Source organism: Herpailurus yagouaroundi, unplaced genomic scaffold (genome assembly GCF_014898765.1).
Source record: "Herpailurus yagouaroundi ecotype Mexico unplaced genomic scaffold, PumYag 165, whole genome shotgun sequence".
In the NCBI taxonomy this organism is placed as follows: Eukaryota; Metazoa; Chordata; class Mammalia; order Carnivora; family Felidae; genus Herpailurus; species Herpailurus yagouaroundi.
Window position 1 is genome coordinate 23,829,534 of NW_024412406.1, and position 17,141 is coordinate 23,846,674.

Here is a 17,141-nt window from a genome sequence, read left to right on the forward strand (position 1 = left end):
GTTAACTGTGTTCTTCACTCATCATTCAATTAATACCTAATCCTCTAAGTGCAACGTTGTGGGGCAGCAGAGGAAGTAATTCAACAAACACAATGGAAAATAACTTGCGAAACAGCAGGTCAAGTACTCAACATAAAACGCATATCAAATATAAGATTTCGCAAAGGGTAAATTAATTTGCATGCTCTGAAAATTCCGTCTCCGCAACGAGGCATTAATTTTTTTACCTCGGGAGAAAGGTTTCTCAGCAAATGAAATTTTAAAATACTGCTCATTGTATCTCTCTATTTTCTCTGTTCTTTTCTCCCCTTTTCACTCTCCGCTCCTCAACAAAAACAAGAAAAATAATCAGTATAGGCTTCTGGCAACACAGCGAGAGAAATGTGAGATTGGCCCTTAAGGGAATTTTTATTCTCAAGTGGATGTAAATGTATTCATCAATTCAAAGAAATGCATAGTGTGTTATATACACAATACATTAATAAATAGCCATGCATTAAAAAATAATGAGGTTTTCCACAAAACAACATCCTGTGGTGTGTAAGGTCATAAAAAAGATACTAAAAGAGGGAGAAAAGATTATGTGTAAAATCTGATTAAAATACAGAAACACCATCATATATGTAAGATGTAATAAATATTTTATTAGTTAACTATAAACAAAAGAACAAATGCAGTAAAATGTAATTAAAAATGTAAAAGTGAAGGATGTGATTTATTTCACTACGATAATATTAATATTACAAACGGCATGTAAATGGATATCAAGACTATATTGTAGAAAGAGTGGAAAGCAGCCATTCATTTCTTATAATGAGATTTCATCCTTTTTTTTTTTTTTTGATTTACATGTGTTTAAATATTTCAAATAGTGAATGAATAATGTTGCTCTTAAACCTTACACAGCTTAGCACATTCTCAGATTTCCATCAGTCCTTGGAAGAGATTTGCATGTTGGCAGGCAGTTTCCAGGCAGAACCACTAATTGTGAAAATAGAAGAAAATTGACTGGCAGAAACCAAGAGTATTTTTAGGGCTGTTGGCTGAATGAGTTTGGCTTTGAGTTGTAACCCCTACTAGTGAAGGTGCTAGAACCAAAAATAGAGTGTTACACAAGGTTCCCCAATTAAAAAAGGTGAAAAGACCAAAATGTAACATTCATCAACTACTATTGGCTTGAAAACTATTAGGGGTCTAACCTGCTAAGATTATGTGAAAGGGACTTTGCTGGCATTGCTTCTGAAAGAGAGCAGAAAGTCAGAGGTTTTACTTCAACACCATCGAAACCTCGGCACACGAAAAACCCTGAGAAAGGAGATGCACCTTGTATTAGAAATCATCCCTTCTTGTTGAGACTCAGTGAAAGGGAAAATACAGCTTAAAGAACTCTCTTCCACGTTTATGGACGACATGCACAAAATCACCCTGCAGTTGGGCTACAACTTGGTCCTCCATCTGAGTAATCATCTCATACCTCTCTTGAGGTGTCTACCTCGCAAAAGGAAATACGATTTCTTTTATTATCAGAGAGGGAGGAAACAGATTCCGAAAGAGCATGAATTGGCCACTTTATTCAACTGGTATGTAGGCGAAACGAGGTTTGAGTTGCAACCTCTTTCTTTAAGCTTCCGTATTTATTTTTGAGAGAGAGAGAGAGAGAGAGAGAGAGAGAGGGAGGGGCAAAGAAAGAGGGAGAGAGAATCCCCAGCAGGCTCTGTGCTGCTAGTGTGGAGCCCAAGACAGGGCTGGAACTGACAGACTGAGATCATGACCTGGGCTAAGATCAAGAGTCAGACACTCAACCGACTTAGCCACCCAGGCACCTCTGAATTCCAACTTTCTGAACCCATGTGCACTAAGCTTTCCGCTCTGCCCTAAATGCCCTCAAATTTCATGACGTCTCCAGTGGCTTCTGAAGTGTTTTCCTTTTATCTTTACGGTACCTCTGTTTCTGACCTGCCTACTGCCTTATCTTCACCTAATTCCCATGTTTCCCAGTCGCATTATGAACTGGGCCTTCATAGTTCCAGCTGTCAAAGCCCTACGAGTACGTGTTTGTCACCGTACTCGTGTCTGGCCTTCCCACACCCTGTCCATTGGCATAGCCTAGAAATGAGCTGCCTTGATTTTGCTTCTCTTATCCCCACCAGCAAACAGCATCCAAAGCAGCGCTGAATTGTGGGAGTTTCCATTTCTTCTAATGCAGGTATCTCCATTCATTTCTCCTGGTATAAAAATGATCTTGCAATCTCCCTTCTCGATGAAGCTTTCCTGCATAGATCAAAGAGCAATTTTTGCTTCTCTGGTCTATTGGAGTGTGAGTCAGGAATATTTTAGCCACACGGGTAGGAGGAATCCGGCTACAATGGCTTCCACCAACATGGATTTGTATTCCTACACAGCAAGATGTTCAAAAGTCAATGGTTATTGGTTTTGCTTCCTCAGTCTAAAGACGTAAAGAGCAATGCCACTACCTTTATCTGTCCTTCATGGTCATAAGGTTGCTGCAGGGGTGTCTGGGTGGCTCAGTTGGTTAAGCTCCAGACATTGGCTCAATCACGTTCTCATGGTTGGTGGGTTCGAGCCCCGCGTCTGGCTCTGTGCTGACAGTGCAGAGTCGGCTTGGGATTCTCTCTCTCTCTCTCTCTCTCTCCCTCTCTCGGCCCCTCCTCCATTCACAATTTCTCTCGCTCTCAAAATAAATAAGTAAACCTAAAAAAAAAAAAAAAAAAAAAAGGAGGGCTGCCGCAGCCCAGCCATCATCTCTACACTTAAGGCGAAGAGTTGGAAGACAGAACAATTTCAGGGGCTATATGAGAAAAACAAAAGCTTTTCCCAGAACTGCACATCAGACTTCCCCTTCCCTTTCATTCACGAGAACGATGTGATGTACTCTGCATACTAACTGGAAGTTGGCTAGAAAGAAGTTGGAAATGGTGACTTGGTTAGCCACCCAAGAGTGTCTGCCATATTCATTGAACCAAAATAATTGTGTTTCCTCACTAAGCAAACATTGTACCAGATGTTTATCCTCTCACTCGGGCAATAAACAAAGCCTAATTGAGAGCTTTTTCTGTGCATAGCATTATGTTCATATCATGGAAGATACAGAAATAAACCAAGCACAGATCCCAGCTTCAGAGGACATGGCCTAATAGAAAATATAACATGAATACTATGACATATACAGTATGACAAATATAACATAAAGAAGGTAAACTCTCCACTACCTTAAAATCTAAGTAAGTAAGCGTGAAGCATGGGAATAAATGAGGAGTGTTTGAAACACTAGCGAAGAGATAAGGCAGAATGTTACAAATAGGTGCAGTTCTCTGACAGCATAAAATGTGGATAAGGGAAAAGTTATAATAGGACAGAATCAGCTCCATAGACTGTTTTGTGTAAGAAATAATGGGGAAGTCATGTTTTAATCATAAGGAAAGAACATGAATTAAGCTACAACAGTGGTTTCCAAAACATTTTCGGTCAGGTAGCCTTATCGATAAAAAAGATTTGAGAAAAAAGTATTTAAGCATTGGCCCTTAGTATGCCTGTGGATACATTATTTATAAGTTATATACATAGAACTAAGTATGGAGATGAAGAAGTTATTTATAAATTACATACATATACCATTGTACTGATGTAGTATCTACCTAATAAAACACACACAAAATTGAAAGTTTAGAAGGATGGCGTTCAAAGTATCTCTCCAGAGGATTCTTACCAATTACAGAGTATAAAATAGTAAGTTTAAGGTGGAGAAACCTGGCAGACACCATCTTAAAAATATGATTAAAACCAGACCACTAGTAATTGGTAGAGACGCATCAGTATCAGATGCCTTCTGATAAGACGCATCGAGAAAGGAACAGTATCCCTTATGTGGCATTCCTGCTAAAAAGGCATCCCCTGATTTTAGTTATGAGGAAACATCACACAAACTCAAATTAAAGAACATTTTGCAAAATACCTGGCCGGTACAATTCTTCAAAGAGTCCGAGTATTTCCCAGATTGGAGATGAATAAGGAGAAATGAATGTGGATCCTGGATTGGGTCCTGGACCAGAAAAAGAACATTAATGGGACAGTCTGAAACATTTGAATAAGGGTTTTAGAGGTATTAATAGTATTGTGTCTGTATTAGTATCAATGATACTAATACAATATTAGTATTAGATCAATATTAACCTGGTTGGGTTCCTTATTTAATATGTTAACTGTTCCTTACTTAATATGTAATATGTTAATATGTTAACTGGTCCTTATTTAATATGTTAACCTTTGGGGAAGCTAGGGAAAGTGTATATAAGATTTCTTAATGCCAGTTTTCAATTTTCCCAAATAAAAAAATACAAAAAAGGATATGACCTTTAAGACGTAGATATAGAAGTTCTTGGCAATGTAAAAAAAAAGAAAAAGGACAAAGAAGGAGGAGGAGGAGGAGGAGGAGGAGGGGGAGGAGGAGGAGTCTAAGGGTGATTAGGAGTCTAATTTCCTACCCTAGGCTAGGTGAGGGTGGGGCCTATATTAATGTAATCTCTTTGAATCTTCTTAAAATTAAGCCTTGTTTTAAAGAAGGTAAGAAATACAAGATACGAGCTAGTACAAGAGTAGTACAAGAGTAGGAGAAGACAAACAAACACAAATATTTTGTGGGGTTTGGTAACGTTGGTATCACTCTCACAATTTTTATTTTTGTTATCCTTCGCCAGTTCTCCATCGTGATTAACAAACAAAAACCTAAAAACACAAATGGTCGGTGTGCCTATCTCCAGTATCAGGAAGGAAAGAGTGAGCTGGGGAGACTGTGTCCTTTCCCACAACCAGGCTGGGGGAGTTCACCAAAAATCCAAACGGGTCAGGCAGCTTCAAAGAGGAGACAAAGGACAGCAGGGCCCCTGGGTCATACCACAAGGAGGAGATTTGGAGCATAGGAAGCCCTAACCGTGAGCAAGAATCCTGGGACTGAGCAACAACTTAAGGATAATAAGAAACGGGAGACAGTGAGAGAGAAAACAATTCTGCACTGGTAAATGCTCTTCCGCCACCCCACCCCAACTAAACTTCAGCCCTTTCATGTTATCACCGTGAATAGACATGCATTGTATGCCTGCTGTTAGCTCCACCATAAATACAAACGCATTTATTGAGCACCAACTACAGGTGAAAGCCTTAAGGGTATAATTCTCAAATGAATCAAAGTGGGCATTAATATGGGTCTTCCCATCAATTTGTTTACCTGCACCTGTACTCTGTCTGCTCCTAGGTCCCCGCATCCTTCATGGAGACACCTGTCATCTTTGACCACTCCCTGTCTGCTTCCCTGTCGAGGATGACACTTCAGGTACCTCTTTACCCTTGGTCTTGACAGCGTGATCCGTTTCACGGTGCCTATTGGCTCTCGCTCAACCCGAGACAGACTTCCCAGATCTGAGCGCGTAATCCTGTCACTCTTTAGGGATGGAAGGAGAAAGAGAGGAAAGGGGAAATGAAGACAATACTTACGATATCCCTTTCCACAGTAAACGCTTAAATCCTGGGGAAGGAAGAAGTGAGAGTTATCCGGCGGCCCCGCTGTATTTCTGAAGTGATGGTAATTTCATCCTTCTGCCACTTTCCTCTTGTGCCCTGCATCCTTTATCACTTATCCTTCTATGTGTATAGCATCAGCCTCTCCTAACTTCTACACTCTTGCTTCTGCGAACTACTGGATATTTCCACCTGTAAGTCTCAAGAGCACCCCCAAATTGTGCAATTCCCCAACCTGCTCCCTTTCTTTATCTTCACCAGAGCCAGAGCCAGAGCCAGAAGGTTGTCCCAGACTCTTTTCCCTCAGCTGATCAACCCAGATGGCTATCAATTATCAACAGTCCCATCAGTTCCCAACAGTCCCATCAGTTCTACCCAGATTACCTCGCTCATATTGACTCCCTCCTCTGCCACCTGATTACTACTGCTCGGGCCTTCACTATCTCTCACTCAGACTCTTGCAATCAGATTTGTGCTGATCTCCCTGCTTCTGGTACTCCGTATCTACTCTATCTCTTGTGACCTAATCCTTTCTCTCTCTCTCTCTCTCTCTCTCTCACACACACACACACCCTCTCAAATCTATTCTCGCTGATACAGCAGCTGGGATTATATTCCTAAACTTCAGATATGACCATTTCACACCCCTGCTTGAATCCCTGCCATGGTTTCTTACCTGCTTAACCAAAGTCCCGACAAGTGAGCCCGGACTCCAGCCTAGTTCCTGCCTGCCTCTCCAGCCTCTTTGTACCGCTCTCAGCACTCAATAACCTGCGAGCCGTAGATTCAGAACAGGGTGTACCTTCCCTTTCCTTAGAAAAGCCAAGCCAACTTCCCCCCCCCCCCCCACCACCACCACCCATCGTATCCAATCCACCTGGCAAACTTTCACTCATCCCCCATGATTTAAAGCAAATGTTCCACAAGAAGCAATACGTGTTGGCGAAGACGTGGGGGGATAAAGAACCCTTGTGGCCTGTTGGTGGGAATGCAAACTGGTGCAGCCACTGTGAAAAACAGTATGGAGGTCTCCCCCCCCCCCATAAAGAAAATAGAACTACCCTATGATCCAGTCACTCCACTCTGGGTATTTACCCCAAGAATACAAAAACACTAATTCATAAAGATATAGGCACCCTATGTTTACTGCAACGCTGCTTACCAAAGAATCTCCAGTATCCACTGATGGATGAATGGATAAAGAAGATGTGTATATATACATAATGGAATATGATTCCGCCATCAGAAAGAATGCGGTCTTGCTTTTGCAATAACACGGATAGAGCTAGAGAGTGAAATACGTCAGTCAGAGAAAGACAAGCACCGTGTGATTTCACTCGTGTGGAATTTAAGAAAACAAAAATAAACAAAGAAAAAGTGAGACAAACCAAATAATAAAGAAACATAAACAAACAAACAAACATATTTCAAAAAAAAAGACAGGAGGGAAGCAAGCAGTGGCAAAGAAGAGGAAATCTAAAGAGGTACACACACTCCGGACAAAGGAGGACAGGAGGTTCTGCACAAAGAGAGAAAGAGAAGAAAGAGAGAGGGGGAGGAAAGGTGGGACGGAAAAGGAAAGGAAAAGAGAAGAAAGGGAAGGAAAGGAGAAGAGAGGAGAGGAAAAGGAAGAGGGAAAAGGAGAGGAAAAACTATTTAGGAACTATTCAACAGGCAGCAGAACGGTAAGAACCTGACAAAACACCCTAAATCTTTGTCCCTACACCTGTTCTTCTGACCAGTTTTTTATTCTTAGCTTCCGGTTTTTTTTTTAGTTTATTTATTTATTTTGAGGGACGGGCAGAGAGAACGGGAAAGAGAGAATCCCAGGAAGGCTCTGTGCTCTCTCGAAGCTGGGGCTCGAACCCACAAACCACAAGATCGTGACCTGAGCCAAAACCAAGTCTGACGCGTAACTGACTGAGCCCCTCAACTTCCCCTCGTAGTCTTACCCTCCATCTGTTTCTCTTGGAACGATTAGCAGACAGCCTTGACAACAAAGAGTCTATCGGGGGAGCTAGCAAGGAAGGAGAGATCGAAGCTTTCTGTCCCGTCCCCCTGGAAGGAGCACACCAGGTGCAGTGCATGGTAGCCGACCTGGAGAGAGGAGAGTGACAGAATCCCTGAGCACTGCAGAGGGCGAGGAGAGACCCCGACTAGAAAGATCCTTTACTTCCCACAACTACTCTGTGCAACATACTAGTGTCTGCGGTAGATACACAAGACGGACACTTCTCAGTCTGTTATCGGAAGACGTTGATGAATACTAAAGAATTTGGAGAAAGGAACAGTTAATTGTGTCTGAAGAATCTTATAAAACTTCTTAGAAGAAGGGTCCTTGGAGCTGGAGAATAAGGGAAGGATTTCGACAGGTGCCTATGGAAAAGGGACCCTTCCAGAGTTGCTCGGAGACCGGGAACCTAGACAACGTCCCCTGCTGTGTACATCTCCAGCAATACTGACACCAGGGTCTGCTCATTGGTCATTTTAATATCTCTATTCTTAGACCATGCATTTAAATACATCTTTTTCAGTAGAAGAATGCAGAATCAGTGTCCTCACGGTTACCGTTTTGCAGCAAAGTTCCTATAATGGTTATTTGCTTACTAACTGTTGATGCTAGGGACAATGAGATAAAAATGATCCTTTTGACGACACTCAACTTAATTTCCCTTGAAGAAGAAAGAGTTGGGTTGCTTCTCGCTTTGTTGTTCGCGTGTTTTGAGGAATGCCTGAATAAGAGTAAAAAGGTATACTTGCAATGACCCACGTGAGATCAACACCTGTCGTTCTCAACAAAAGCTCTCTTTTCTGTTGTCATGAACTCTTCTAGAAGAGCTGAGGGTGGAAAATTTAACAGTTGACAATTCAGGGTTGGCCTTCAGGGTTTAGATGCCACAGGCATTCCAGAATCTCCTAGGAGAGCAGGTAAGGAGGTAGCTTAGCATCTTGCCATTAAACCGAACTTTTAAATGAGTCACTTATATACATATATATATGTATAGATATATATATACACGTGTGTGTGTGTGTGTGTGTGTGTGTGTGTGTGTATACTGGGTTTATTTTACTGTAAAATGTCAGAATGATCAAAATAGCAACAAATTTAGATGACAAAAACTTGAGTAGAAGACAGAGTTAGTTATTAAAGGTAGACAAAAACAAAGATCATAACTAATTTGTAAATTGAACTGAGAGTAAACCAAGTAAATTAAGAAATGCAATTTAAATGTTCCCATAATTCAATATAAGTCACAAAATGTGTGTGCCTTTCAAATTAAGTCCATACTCACTAAGAAATAGCTCCGTTTTAATCCTTTGTGAAAGCAAACAATTCATTTCACAGAAAATTCTCAACCTTCCGCAGGGAGAAAAAAACTAAGATTTCTAAACTATAATTCAGTGGCCTATTTAAAGGTTCCGGCAGGTGAGTGACACTTCGTAGAAATTTTGAGAGGCTATGCCTGCAGCAATAAAGAAGAGAACTCACAATTCAGAGCATCAGTTATTGGCCAAGTGTTTCACTTTTTAATCTTACCTTACTGAATCCTCATCAGTACCTTTAAAATAGAGACACATTCATTACATCAGTATATATTGTAACATTATTTTATTATTATTTTTCTGTGATTGTTGTTACTACTAATACAGTGGGGCACATTTGACTTTCCAGTTTTTGGTCAATACATAAGAAAGAAATTAAGCCAAAATTACCCTCATAAAGTCACCTAAACACACTTTATATATATACAAAGTTATATGTGTGTGTGTGTGTGTATGTGTGTGTGAGTGTGTGTATATGGGGAATTTTGGTATATATAGATATATGGATATAGATATAGATAAATAGATATATAATTATATATATATTATATAATAATATATATATAATTATATATATATATATATAATTTTGAGAGAGAGAGGGAGAACATGAGAATATGAGTGAGGGAGGGGCAGAGGGAGAGGGAGAGAGAATAATAAGGAGGCTCCATACCTAGCATGGAGCCCGACACAAGGCTAGATCTCAAGACTGTGAGAGCATGACCTGAGCGGAAACGAAGAGTCAGACGTTTAACCAACTGAGCCGCCCAGGACCCCCACTTAAACACTTTAATGTGTAAGGATAAACACTTAGGAACTCCAACCATTTATTAACTTCTTATCTCTCTGCTTTTGGTCTCTGCACTCCTTTCCCTGCTGCAGATCACTCCCTTCCCCTCCCCGCTTCCCTTTCCCTCTTCTTTTCCCCCCACTCCCTCTCCCTCCCTCTCCTCCTTCTCTCTTTTAGGTAAGTTAAGTGTGCACAATGAAGCAAGTGCTTTATCATTCACCGTGCCTCTAGTACCCGCCAGGAACTGTGCTAAGTTCTTTGGATACATATTATTTCTAATGCATAAAGAAATTTGAAAAATATAGAACTTCATCACTATTTTACATAAGAGGAAATAAAGCTCAGTCACAGAGTTTAAGAAATGTGTCCAAGATCACGAAAGTGGTAAGTCCTGACCCAATTTTTTCTGAAGACAAAACAATATTATATCTTATATAATACGCTGTGATACCTCCTAGTCAAATGTGTTGGTTGGTGTGGTGACAGATATTGAGACAAATCCCCTTCATACACTTCAGAACCTTAGCTCCTGGGGCCAAAAGTTGGACCGTGAAAAGTCTCCAATCTTCAAATAAACAAAACCTGCAATTTGGGTATATGGCCACTAGGTGGCAGGTGTTCAATGGTTACTTTGTGATCCAAAAGGCAATGACTACTGTATGCGTGCCTGAGAGTCTCCATCACTTACTAACAGTGTATCTTACAAGTCTGATAAGCACTCCTCGCCCTGACTGCCCTGCCTGAAAATGAAATAACATTAGTAAAGATTTCATAAATTGGGTCTGAGGATTAAATGAAATAATGGGACAGAACAGGCATTCACTGCACATTAACCTCTTGGAATGCTTGATCTCCTCTCTTAATCCGATAGCTTCTATGGTATTCTAGACTGTTCTTTTACAACGAGGAGTACACTTCGGCCCTTTCTGTTCCTCTGATACACCACCTCTTGTTTGCCAGCCCATAAAATCCACCCCTCCCAGCAGGGTCTCACATTTTGCTGCCCCCATGCCACTTTTGGAGCTTCGGGGGGATAGCTAACTAGTACAAAGGCGTGTAGTTAGTAAGAGATGAGCTTAGATGCAAATGAGGCGACTGACTGCACAGCCTGGGCTCTTAACCACATATCTGTGGTTATTAACCTTGACTTTATATCATACTAACTTGGGGAACATTTCTTGAGAGCTCTGGAGCCTTTCCATGCCCACGGAATTAGAATCTAAGCATGTTCAGTTCCACAGGCAATTGGCTTATATCCACGGACTTGCGATTAACCGCGTGACACTTTTCTAACCCCCGCCCCCACTCATAGCAACGAACTTGGGGCCCAATTCCATACCTTTCTCACTAGTCCTGAAATGTTCTCTCTCCTCAAAATGAATTCTAAATGTTCAGGGAGTTTGTACTCAACCTCTCAAAGCACCTCTTGCCGCTTATCTGACAAAACCCGCCTCACTCCCTCTCTCGCTGTTATAACAGGAATAACTGCCAGGGAGCAAGATAAAGAAACAGTTTCTCTTCTGTGGTTTCCTGTTTCTAGTTCCACTGCATCTTTTTTTCTGCTACTCTGTCCTTTTGCCACTTGAAAGAAGTAAGAAGAGAAAAAAAAAAAAAAAGTGATAGAGTAGCATAATCCCATTGAGACCCTAAAGTGGCCAGGGGCTGAGTATTTGGAAGAGGACGCAATTCTATATTTTCATGTTAAAGAAATGTCAAGATGCCTTTTACCATTTAAATCGGTAGCTGGATGTAGCTTACTTAATTTAATGATAACAATGATTAAAATTAGCCAGTTGGCTCAAGCAGTTCGCTTTATCAACACTCAGTAGACTGTTCTTTTTCTGCCTTAGTTAGCAAATTATTAAACAATGTTTCTGTTCTCAGCAAATCTAAAGATTGAGGGCGTAGCCCTGCCTCAATGCACACTATCACATGCTCTTTGCTCAATGCTCTTATTGTCTCTGTACTGTTAAATTTCTCCTCTGAAATATTGAATGATCATACTAGATGACTTCTGCAGTCATATTCAATTCTAAAATGCTATGATTTTATCTCCCTATAAGACTATTAACATTGTCCTTAATATAATTATTTTTCCCTTCAAATGCTTGCACTAGTACAGAAGGGAGAGGAGCTGATTTGTCAGGAGCTTTTGATGGAAAACACCTGGGTTTTTAGACGATTATGAGCTCAGTTAGCAAATGCTGAAAAGAACAGGGTATTCTAGGCTACATCATAAGAAGTAAGGATTTCAGATTAAAGGAGGTGACAGACCCCCTCATACTCTTTGTTATTCAGATGCCATTTGGATACACATGTTTAGTTCTGACCAGTGTAACCTTGGGAGAGACATTGGCAAAAGACAGCCCATCCCAAGAGAGCAACCTGGATATCAGGAGCAGCTGAAGAAGGCCAGAATGTGTGATTTCAAAACCCAGCATGCCACATACATGAATAGTCTCCATGTAGCTGCGTAGATGAATAGTCTCCATGTAAAATTCAATTCATTCAATGATGTTCCAGAAAGCAGAACCAAACATAAGCGTTGAAAATTACAGAGAGACAGTTGTAACTCGTATAGTGAAAATGTCATTCTCCCGGTAACAGTTACTCAAAAAGAGAGTAGATTTCCTTGAAAATAATTCCCTATCACTAACCACAGACAAGCAGGGGCTGTATGGTCAACTATCATGGATTTTGCTACCTAGGTTTCTCCATTTGGTCCGAGCTCAAGTAAAGGGTGTCTGTGGTCCCTGGCAAATCCAGACTCCCTAAAACTGCAAGTACATTACTTCCCAGCCACTGTGCAGCCAAAAGGATATTTGGGTCAATTCTTTTGAGGCATTGAAGAGAGCAGATGACAAGTACAAAAATAACTTATCTTTCCTTTTTTGTTCTAAAGAGTTTATAATGAATATCCACCCAGTCTGAATAGGTAAAGGAGGCCCATTAATTTCTATCCAGTTCTAAATTTCTCAAAACCGTGTCCATGAACAGAAGATCGTGGTGCATTTCTTCCATCAATCACCTGCTTCTTTTCCATGCTTGCATCTGACGTGGTCTTGACTCTGATCATTTTGAAATTTCCATCAGGATTATATCTATAGAAAGTCATTTTAGGTTTTTATAATGAAATTAGGATCCTTTAAAAAGCAAGAATTACTGTGCTGCGAAGCTACCCCATAAACCAGATTCTCGGATATTATATTTCAAGGGCAATCCATGAGACTATGGAAAAATAAAGGTCAATTTGAATATTTACATTAAATGAGGCAGGAGGTTAGAACAAATGGGCATCTGCTGGAGAGATAGATGATCTCTCATTATTCACACTGGCATCCAATTCATTCAGTGTGATTTGGCCTCCAGTTAGCCAAAGAATTCCAGATCATATCAAACTCTCTTTCATGTAGCTTAAAAACATTTGCCTGCTCTCAAGATGTTACAGGCACTCCTGCTTTTACATCAAACCAAGGGCCACCCCGGTTACTTCCCCCTAGGCAGCTAATGTACTCAACGTTGTTTGTGAATCACGGCTTCCAAAAGACAAAGACAGAAACTGACATGCTTTCAGAACATAAATTAAGAACGTAAACGCTCTTTTCAACAGTTAATAAGGCTAAGAGAGAAAAATGCTTTTCCCTCGTAGAGTAGAAAGAATCAGAATGCTAAACGAAAGCACACATTAGGCTTTCCTGGGTTTGAACACCGCTGGGTTAGTAGTTGAACACCTCTGGGTTGACTAGAGGAGAGGCAGCCTGTTAGGAGAGGAGAGGAGAGGAGACGAAGAGTCCCCAAGGCAGGGTTAATCCTGATGAGTGCTTCAGGTCACTGAGGCAGGAAGTTCAGTGCAGGCAGAAACACAAAACAAGGAGGAGACGATTACATTTATTTTTTGAAAAAGGTATTGCCACTGGATCCCAGATAAAGGTGTGAGAAGGAAAGTCATTTGCATGCGTTCCAATAATTGTAACACGGTCTCTTTTTCATGGCGGCGTGCTCCCAACATTGTGAGTGTGCTAAGTCCCCAACCTCACCACTTCTGGTATCTTCCACCACAAGGAAATGTCCTCTCTGCAGAGCCTGTTTGCAGCACAGGAGCTGCAGAACAGGTTATACTGAGCACCTAGTAATTCTTAGGTCCTGGGAGTTGACCCTTTCGGGACACTTGCATTAGAACCGGGTCATGACCTTAGTTTTCAGGGTCTCCCGTAAAATGTTGCAGTCATCCTAAGGGAAGTGCTTAGGCATTTGTGGGAAAGGGTCTTCCAAAAGTCTTAAAATCAAAACCACAGGCAGGGGTGCCTGGATGGCTCAGTCGGGTGAACATCCGACTCTTGGTTTCGGCTCAGGTCACGATCTCACAGTTTCGTGAGTTCGAGCCCCGTGATGGGCTCTGCACTGACAGTTGTGGAGCCTGCTTGGGATTCTCCTTCTCTCCCTCCCTCTCTCTGCCCCTCCCTCCCTCACGCCGCCTCTGTCTCTCTCAAAATAAATACATAAACTTTAAAAACAGCTAATAAAAACATCAAAACCACACGCAAACTATGGCATGAATGTGTCCTTTCAAAAGAATGGCAGCCTTTGCTATTTCCCCAGTGAAGTTTTGTTACGCTCACTCAAAAACAGGCATCATTAAGAGGTCTCGTTGACTTCTAGCATCCTGGGAGCTCTTGCTGAAACGTCATAATGGAACATCCCCACCACGTTTGAGTGTGTGAACTTCCAGTGCCTTCAGAGCTCACTGCTCACAAGTGCCTCTTTAACATAACCGTGAATTCATCCATTTACATTGATGGAGGGCCTACTAGATATCAGACCCTGCGTTGGGAGTGAGTAGTCAGGGTCCCTTCCCTCAAGAAACTGACAATCTAAACTGCAAGGAACTTTTTTTTAAAAGTCATACGGTGATGGCAAACTTAAATGTATAACACACATAAGAGTTTGAACTGAACCTTACTGTTTATGTTTCCAAGTCTGTGTATTCCAGAATTTCCGGGGTTTGCGGGTTTTGCTATGTAATATCATGCAATGTAAATACTAATATAGCATGTGGACAATCAGTTTAGAACTAATGTTTATGCTGGAGGCCAAGATTCAGCCTTGATCTCTGAGGATCTTCCCACAAATGGAAAAGAAACCCCAAATTCTCTGGGACAAGTACACTTAGTGGTCTCAAGTTGTGGATGATAAATCTGCCTTTCTCTGTTCAAAAGAATCATAGGATCATTAAAAAAAAAAAACCTTAATCCATCAAATTCTTCTCTTCTGAAGTCTTAAAGTCACGGTCCGTTATCGAGTATCCTTTCCCAATACGAATAAGGTTAATAAAAAATCATGAATATGCCACTTGCAACATTGCAACACCATGGATGCACCTTGCGGACCTTATACCAAACGAAATAACTCAAACAAAGAAAGACAAATACCGTATGATCTCACTTATCTGAGGAATCTAGAAAAGCAAACTCATGGATACAGGACAGATTGGTGGTAACCGGGCAGAGGGCTGGGGGTGGGAGCGGGAGGAGAGTGAAATGGGTGAAGGTGGTCCAAGGCCACAGGTAAAATAAGTAAGTTCTGAGGATGTAATATGCAGCATGGTGACTGTAGCTAATAAGACCGTATTGTTTATTTGAAAGCTGCTAAGAGAGTGGATCTTAAAAGTTCTCATAACGAGGAAAGAAATTTGTAACTATGAATGGTGACAGATGGCAACTGGCCTTAATTGTGTTGATCACTGTGGAATATCCACATATATCAAACCCTTAGTTGTACACCTGCAACTATATAATGTTACATGCCAGTGATACACAAATACATGCATAAATATCACAAATACAAGTATAAATACATATGAGTCTTTCTTTTCTTTCTTTCTTTCTTTCTTTCTTTCTCTCTCTCTCTTTCTTTCTTTCATTTCAGCTCCTCCTCCCCCTTCTTTTTCTGCTTCCTCTTCCTCGTAACTTCAGGCAAACTTTACAGTGTTTTAGCAAAAGGTCACTGAGCAGGGGTAGAATCGTAGATTCTCAGGGCCACATCTCTGGCTGCAAACAGTAAGGACACACTAAAAGTTTAAACATATGAAGTATCAAGTTAGACAGCTAGCCAAAAGGTTTTCATTTGATTACAAGGCTGTGTTTCTCAGTAACTACATAGCAGGCTTAAGATATTATTTGCTTTCCTCATTATATTTTTATTTGAGTACTAATACCTTAACGGTCATACATGTTAAAATAAGTCATTCAAATCCACTTTGAACTTGGGAGGGGCCACCCCGCTCAGTACTACTTCTACAATTACTTTTTTTTTTTTTTTTAACTCCATTCAGTCCAATTCAACAGCATTCCAGGGCCCTGCAAGTCTCTGCTTAGGGTTCTACTCTGGAAACAACCTAGCAAGAAATATTAGGTAATTTGTCATTTGTAGTCACAGAGAAAAAAAATAATATGTAGTGGTTTTTTAATGACCTACTTACCAGTTTACATGTACTTAGAAATAAGTTTTATTATTTACATAATAAAGAAAGGTTCACAGTTTGCTATTTCAAATGCAATGGAAGCATTGAAATAAGATTCCTGTTTAACTCTATGTGGTTAATCTGCAGACCAATTTTATCAGACCTTAACTTCAAACCACCCACATTCTGTAATTGAGACGTGTCTATGCCTTGGGTGGTCACTTAAATGTTGATTCTTCTTACATTATGCCTCACGATTCCTTTTGATTTTTTTTCCCCCCGTTTCGGAATTCTCAAGTTCAGCTCCCAAGCGGCACTGCATGAAGTTACTTGACTATGATTATAAAAAGAAAGGGTAAAGTGTGCACTATTTTCATCCCCATCACAATCATTGTCCCATGAATAGATTCTTGATCTGACATTTTCTATTCTTATTGCAATCTTTGTCACAAGAATAAGTTTTTTTCTTAAAAAAAAAAATGTCTCATCCATGCTGTGAAAGCCAGCAGCCAACTCTACTGCTTTGACCTTTTTAATGTTCTCCCATTTGATTAGGAAGCCATTTCTCTTCTTTTCTTTACCGCCATTGGTAACTTAGGAGAAAGGGGGAGAATAGCTAGTCAATCAAAAGGAGACCATATAAAAGGTTAAAGCAGAATAGTTTACTGCCTTTCACAGATAACACTAGCCATTGAGATCCTCATGTCTTGTTCTGGTGACAAAAAAAAAAGTGGCAAAGAAACAGAAAATGGCACAACATGAATCCCTTCTCATAACAACAGTCGTAACAAGAATGAGAGCCAGTGCAAACAACCTGTTCTTCTTCTAATCTTCAACTTGGAAACTTGTTGCTCCGTATGACTGTAGTTCTCTGTAGTCAACTCAGACAATGTCTTTTTAAGTGATGAATTAATTTAAATGCGCTCAACGTTGGGAAAATACCAACCACAGATGAATCATAATCATTTTATTTCCATTCATCTACCTGTAATTGCACACATTTCTCTCAATAGAAATTATTTCTATGTAATGTGC

General features: G+C 40.6%; 1 long non-coding RNA gene across 2 annotated transcripts; it reads right to left on the reverse strand.

The window, feature by feature from the left end:
* Nucleotides 1-2,661: 2,661 nt before the first annotated feature.
* LOC121038230 (uncharacterized) lies at nt 2,662-11,194 on the reverse strand. 2 transcript variants are annotated; one of them, XR_005794253.1, is made up of 4 exons: nt 10,986-11,194; nt 7,485-7,629; nt 3,974-4,060; nt 2,662-2,712 (listed from the first exon to the last, which is right to left on the reverse strand). It is a non-coding gene; the product is annotated as an uncharacterized LOC121038230 (long non-coding RNA). The 2 variants fall into 2 exon arrangements; XR_005794252.1 differs by lacking the exon at nt 10,986-11,194 and having other exon boundaries at nt 7,485-8,004.
* Between the last annotated feature and the right edge of the window lie 5,947 nt (nt 11,195-17,141).